Here is a 5971-nt window from a genome sequence, read left to right as displayed (position 1 = left end):
TAGTAGTGGTGGTCGGCCGTCTCCCACCGAGAAGGGTGATCCAGAAAAAAGAAACACTTTCATCATCATTCAACACTTTCGCTATCGTTCACACAATATCACTGTCTTTGCAGAGGCGCCCAGATTTGACAGTTTAGACATCACTCCAAATAGCCAATATCCCAAATCTCTCCTTTAAAGTGCAGACACTGTAATTCCTACCTCCAGGACTCAAATCCGGCTAACCGGTTTCCCTGAATCCCTTCACAAAATATTACCTTGCTCACACTCCAACAGCTAATTATCTCTCAGTCCACAGCAGCATTCGAACCTACACAATCTGCATCAAAAGTACGTAGTATTTAAGCCACTCAGCAGAATTGTAAAGGAGGATTTTGTGTGAGGGGCTTGGACTTCCAGCAAGCATGCGTGAGCGTGTTTGATAGAAGTGAATGGAGACAAATAGTTTTTAGGACTTAACGTGCTGTAGTGTGAGCAAGGTAACATTTATGAAGGGATTCAGGGAAACAGGTAGGGCGGACTTGAGTCCTGGAGATGGGAAGTACAGTGTCTGCACTCTGAAGGAGGGGTGTTAATGTTGCAGTTTTATAACTGTAGTCTAAAGCACGCCTCTGGCAAGACAGTGATGGAGTGAATGATGATGAAAGTTTTTCTTTTTCGCGCCACCCTGCTTTGGTGGGAGACGGCCGATGTGTTAATAATAAAAAAAATAAAAAATGTATATATACGTATTTACTTTTAATTTTTAAAGGCTATAAAATCCAGAATCCTATACGAGGTTCATGTTTATGTAGTGAACTGATGTCGTCATCAAGAACATCAATAACACATTAAGAATATCAAATAAGCTAACATACTTTAAAAGTCAAAATATAATAAAAAAGTATGTTTACTTTGTAAATAATGTAGACAATTCGACAGCTTCTTACTGCATTTAGCTTGTAATAAAGCTATGTAGGTTGAGGTTATATTTTGTAAAAGCTATTTCAGGAGTTAAAGCACCTATTGTATGTACTTTTGGTATTCCCTCCCCCCCTAAAAAAATGCCATTAAGCTGCATATAAAATGCGTTCGACAAAAATACAATTGTATCACAGAATTGTTTACAAATCCCAAAGTTGAATTTGTGCTCGAATGATAATTATTTAGTATATATTCGACATTTTAAATATATTGTAATTTTAGTCGGTTTAGAGTAAAAAAAAAATTAAATCATATCCATATCACGGTTTGACCATTAAATAAAAATTTATCATAGGCAACATTTGTCACTTTCATTACTCTTAAAAAAAAAGGTCTATATATTTAAATATTAACTAGGCTAAAGCAGCGTCTAGCCTAACCCAGATGTCTTAAAAAACTGCTAATTAATGATGTTTTTTCTCTAAAGAATCTTAACTTATTGATTTCTAAATATATTATTATATATAACATCTAAAGGGCAAAGAATACCTAAGAGACAAAATGTTTGTAAGACGAATGTTTAGTACTCTATCACATGATAGATTACTAGCACATGATAGATTCCTGGTAGTAGTAGTGATGGTAGTAACAGTAACATTACTACGAGTGTCCTAATTATATATCTGTATTGTTTATCAAGTTTATGTAAACTTATCTCCCCCTTTCCTCACCCTTTATTTCCCCCTTCTATTTTCACCCTCTATCCACTCCCATCCCTCACCCTCTATTTTCCCTTTCCTCACCTTATATTCCCCCCCCCCATGTTCTCCCCTTCCTCACCCCTCTATTCTCCCCCCCCTCCCTCACCCTGTATTCTTTCCCCAGTCACCCTTTATTTTCCCCTCCCTTAAATCTCCCCTACCCCCTTTCCATTACCCCAATTCCATCTTCATCTTCCTACTGACTTCTCCCAACTCAGGATGACGAAACATTTCATGGCTTAATGCAAGTAACTCATCCTGTGGCAGAATACACAGATTAGCTCTCACCTTGATAGGATCTACCTACCTCCTGGTAGGTAGGTAGGTAGGTAGGTAGGTAGGTAGGTAGGTAGGTAGGTAGGTAGGTAGGTAGGAAGGCAGGTAGGTAGGTAGGTAGGCAGGCAGGCAGGCAGGCAGGCAGGCAGGCAGGCAGGCAGGCAGGCAGGCAGGCAGGCAGGCAGGCAGGCAGGCAGGCAGGTAGGTAGGTAGACCCTCATCATGTAGCTCTCATTCATAATATAGAAGAAACTGCGGCATCATTCCAGCATATTAACGATAAGAACCTGCTCTCTCTCTCCCAACGAGGAAAAAGGAAGGTTTTCCCAACGTGACGTTAAGGTCAAAAATAGACGCCATGAACACTTTAGCGAGGTTTTTGTAATTGTTCATATATTGTGGTAGATAAAGATCGCCATTATATTGGACAAGTAAATTAAATGGTATTAAGGAGAAAAAATCTTAGTCTCCTTGACATTTGTGTCTTCCTTTTCCTATCATCCTTTACGCTTTATGTCAGTTCAGTTTTCACGCACACACACACACACACACACACACACACACACACACACACACACACACACACACACACACACACACACACACACACACACACATACACACACACACACACACACAGGACAGGAGGGTCAGGGGAGACATGATAACGACATACAAAATACTGCGTGGAATAGATAAGGTGGTCAGAGACAGGATGTTCCAGAGATGGGACACAAACAAGGGGTCACAAATGAAAGTTGAAGACTCATATGAGTCAGGAAGTATTTCTTCAGCCACAGAGTTGTTAGGAAGTGGAATAGTCTAGCAAGTGATGTAGTGGAGGCAGGAACCATACATGGCTTTAAGACGAGGTATGATAATGCTCATGGAGCAGGGAGAGGGAGGACCCAGTAGTGGTCAGTGAAGAGGCGGGGCCAGGAGCTGAGTCTCGACCCCTGCAACCACAATTAGACGAGTAAACACACACACACAATGACTTGGTCGTACATTAAAAGCCAAGTATTATTATTATTATTATCATCTTCAGGATATGCTAAAGTCGTAGGAGTGATAGAGCGACTTGGAATGTGAGGTAATCAGGTCTGATCCGAGGAAGCAGAGACTAGCTCCTTTGATTGGAGCTGCTATAAGAGTAAGTCGTGAGTCACGTTGCATCATGATACCTCCTCAACTCTGACTCTTGAAGCTATATTCCTACTTCGTTCCAGCTCACCGAGGCTGAGAACTTTGTATAATGGTAACCCAAACACAGTAACAGTGTTGTTGCTGATTAAAAAGAATGGTAAAAATGAGTCAGGATGTGCTTTAAATGTAAATAATTGGTCAATGGGTCAAGGTTGGTACAAAGGCAGGCCGCTACTGTGCCGAGTCTGCTCATAAACATTACTTTCATATTCTCTCAGTAACAAAATTCCGAAACCGAATTGGTCCATTATTTAAATGTTTATGGCTGAGGGCACTAGCATGTATCTGGGTTTTACCTGATTGTTGTGGGTGGCATCCTGGGGGGAGACGATGAAAGGAACCGACTAGGAAATAAGCCATTGTGGCTTTATTAGGCTACCCTGGGTTCCTAGCCCTCCAGTGTTATCCTGGGTTACTTACCCTCCTGGGTTATCCTGGGTTACTATCCCAGGATAATCGCAATAAAATCTAGGAAGATTCCATCTGAGTTATTGACTGGTGGTCAGGAACAAAAATAAATGAGCTTAAAAATTACCTCTTACAATTAGGACAGACAAGGTTTTAATGAAGGAAGTGAGTAAGAATGGCTCACTCACGTTCCACTTTCATTCAACAATTTCACATTTTGTACGTAATGGTTCGTTCTGAAGTCTTGTGATGGTCAGGCTGGACAAATAGAAAATGGATTATGGTTGTTACTTAGAGCAGCGGAAAGGCAAAGGCTTACCTGGTAACAGGAAGAAATAGCTTATGATGGAGGAGGAGGTAGTGGTGGAAGTGAAGGTGTTGGAGGAGGAGGATGAGGTGTGTTGGAGCACGACTTATTCCAACACACCCATGTCTCTATATGGCTCCCACCAACACTTTCTCTTTCACCCATCTGCTGAAGCTACTCACCCAGCTGTCCGGGAGCCCTACGCTCTACCATGCTCTTGAAGACGTGACCTGGCTTCAAGGGGTCACCTCCGTGCCCACTCATCGCTAAGAAACGACCACAAGGAAACCGTAGGGACATCTTTTTTTGGTATAATTGTCCGTAACGTGTGAGCTTCCTGGCGGACATGGCAACTGATTTGCAAAATTTTCTTTGTCATAGAAAATGGCTTTAATGAGATATGAGCTACAGAAAACTGTCATTGTGGAAGGGGAGACTCATGAAATATATACAGCACCACAATAATGATTCATTTTATTTACAGATAATATTGTATATAAATATGAGCAGAAGAAAAACATTAATAATGCGTTGCCATAGATTCCAATCCTTTCCGTTTCCCGAGTCTTATTTCGTATTATTACCTTTTTTTGAGTTCTTAAAAACTGACGGTGACGACAACGAATTGGACTAAATATGACAGAAGAGGGACCGGCATTCAAGTACCAGACCTGCTGCCAGACGTGAACCAGACACAAGACGTTTTCCACTAAATGAAATAACTGACCTCCATATCAACTGCACCAGTGTTTAACGGGAAGACAACATGGCAGAATTCCTGATCAACTAAATCTCCAAGGAAATGCCAGGTCTGTAGGACTTTTTTCGTCAGTGCCAAACGAGGGAAAGATTTGAGCCTTTAAACATGGCTGACCGGCATCCAAACAGCAGCTACTGCCAGACGTACAACTAGCGAAGTGAAATTCTCATCTTTACTGACGTTCATCTGTTGACAGTAGCATCATATCTGTACCACCATCATATCACCTGTACCAGTGCTAACGAGAGGGAAACACAGGAGACATCGTCAAATCAACAGTACAAAACTCCAAGGTATAGGACGGTTATCCCTCAGTGCCAGTCGTGGGAAAGAAGTGAATAGTTAAACAGTCAAGGTTAATGTTTTAGTAGCTGACCTATATTCAGCTGACCAGTGTACAGTGAGAGAATCATAGCAGAAAACGCCAAATATATCTATAATCTCAAGGAAAGTCAGGTGGTGTTACTCCCCTCAGTGTTTTAAAAATGGCTGAGTCAGCAAAACAGGTCAGGAGACAACAACACGACACAACCCCCGATAAATGGAATTGAGGGGGATTTGGAAGGATAAAACCATTGATTAAACCTTTCTGGTCTACCAGAATGGAAATGAGTTAGAAGTTAATTGGGAAGCCAGACTGTGAAGTGAGGTGGGTAGGGGAGGGTGAATAAGGGGTTAAATGTAAGGGTGTTGTGAAGTTAAGGGAAAAGTGAGCAGTGAAGAGGGTTTTGAAGAGGAAATTTTACTAGTAATTCAGTGTAATTAAAGCAGATACTAAGTGTACTAGGGACTGGAAAAGAGAAATAAATATTGTATATGAGTAAAAGAGCGAAGAGCGAAAATGGCAGGCATTAGATGGGTACAGGCTGCCATAATTATATTTATATTTCTTCTTCAATTCCATGAAGAAAGAAATCAGTCATGGGGGTTGGAAAAGGTGAATGGAGTAACAGCGCCCTGGACAGTAAAAGCCCAACAGTTGCCATCCTACCAAAAAAGTAAACCTCACTATCGCCGCAAGGTATGGCAACACCGCATACCCAAACAAAAACAGTGGCACACAGCTCTTATTGTAGCGCTCTTAAGTGGTGATATCCAAATTAATCCAGGACCTCAAACTATTGTGCAGAGGCAAAACAGACAGATAAATGACGGCAATAATGACGGTCTAGTAGCTAGGGATGATAACCTTAACTCCATATGTAATGCATACATAGGTCAATGTGAGACAATACAGCCATTATTATCTCAAACACTACCAAACAGGTGCATACACTGTACTAAAGTACGCATGAAAAACAGAAAGGCACCTTATGTAAAATGTGTAAGGGGTGGGTGCATGATGGATGT

At 41.2% G+C, this 5971-nt stretch overlaps 1 protein-coding gene across 2 annotated transcripts in view; it reads right to left on the bottom strand.

The window, feature by feature from the left end:
• The window catches only part of LOC128692743 (uncharacterized), a 23910-nt gene extending 19714 nt beyond the window's left edge, over nucleotides 1-4196 (bottom strand). The window contains exon 1 of one of the 2 annotated variants that reach the window (XM_053782075.2): nucleotides 4044-4196. The gene's annotated coding sequence lies outside the window, so the exon portion shown is untranslated. Of the gene's footprint in view, nucleotides 1-3873; nucleotides 4022-4043 lie in introns of those variants that run through there. The other variant, XM_053782072.2, reaches the window with a different exon arrangement.
• Nucleotides 4197-5971: the final 1775 nt, after the last annotated feature.

The sequence above is a fragment of the Cherax quadricarinatus genome, chromosome 30, assembly GCF_038502225.1.
Source record: "Cherax quadricarinatus isolate ZL_2023a chromosome 30, ASM3850222v1, whole genome shotgun sequence".
NCBI classification, from domain to species: Eukaryota; Metazoa; Arthropoda; class Malacostraca; order Decapoda; family Parastacidae; genus Cherax; species Cherax quadricarinatus.
The sequence above is the reverse complement of the archived record's forward strand: the minus strand, read 5'-3'. Positions and strand labels throughout refer to the sequence as shown.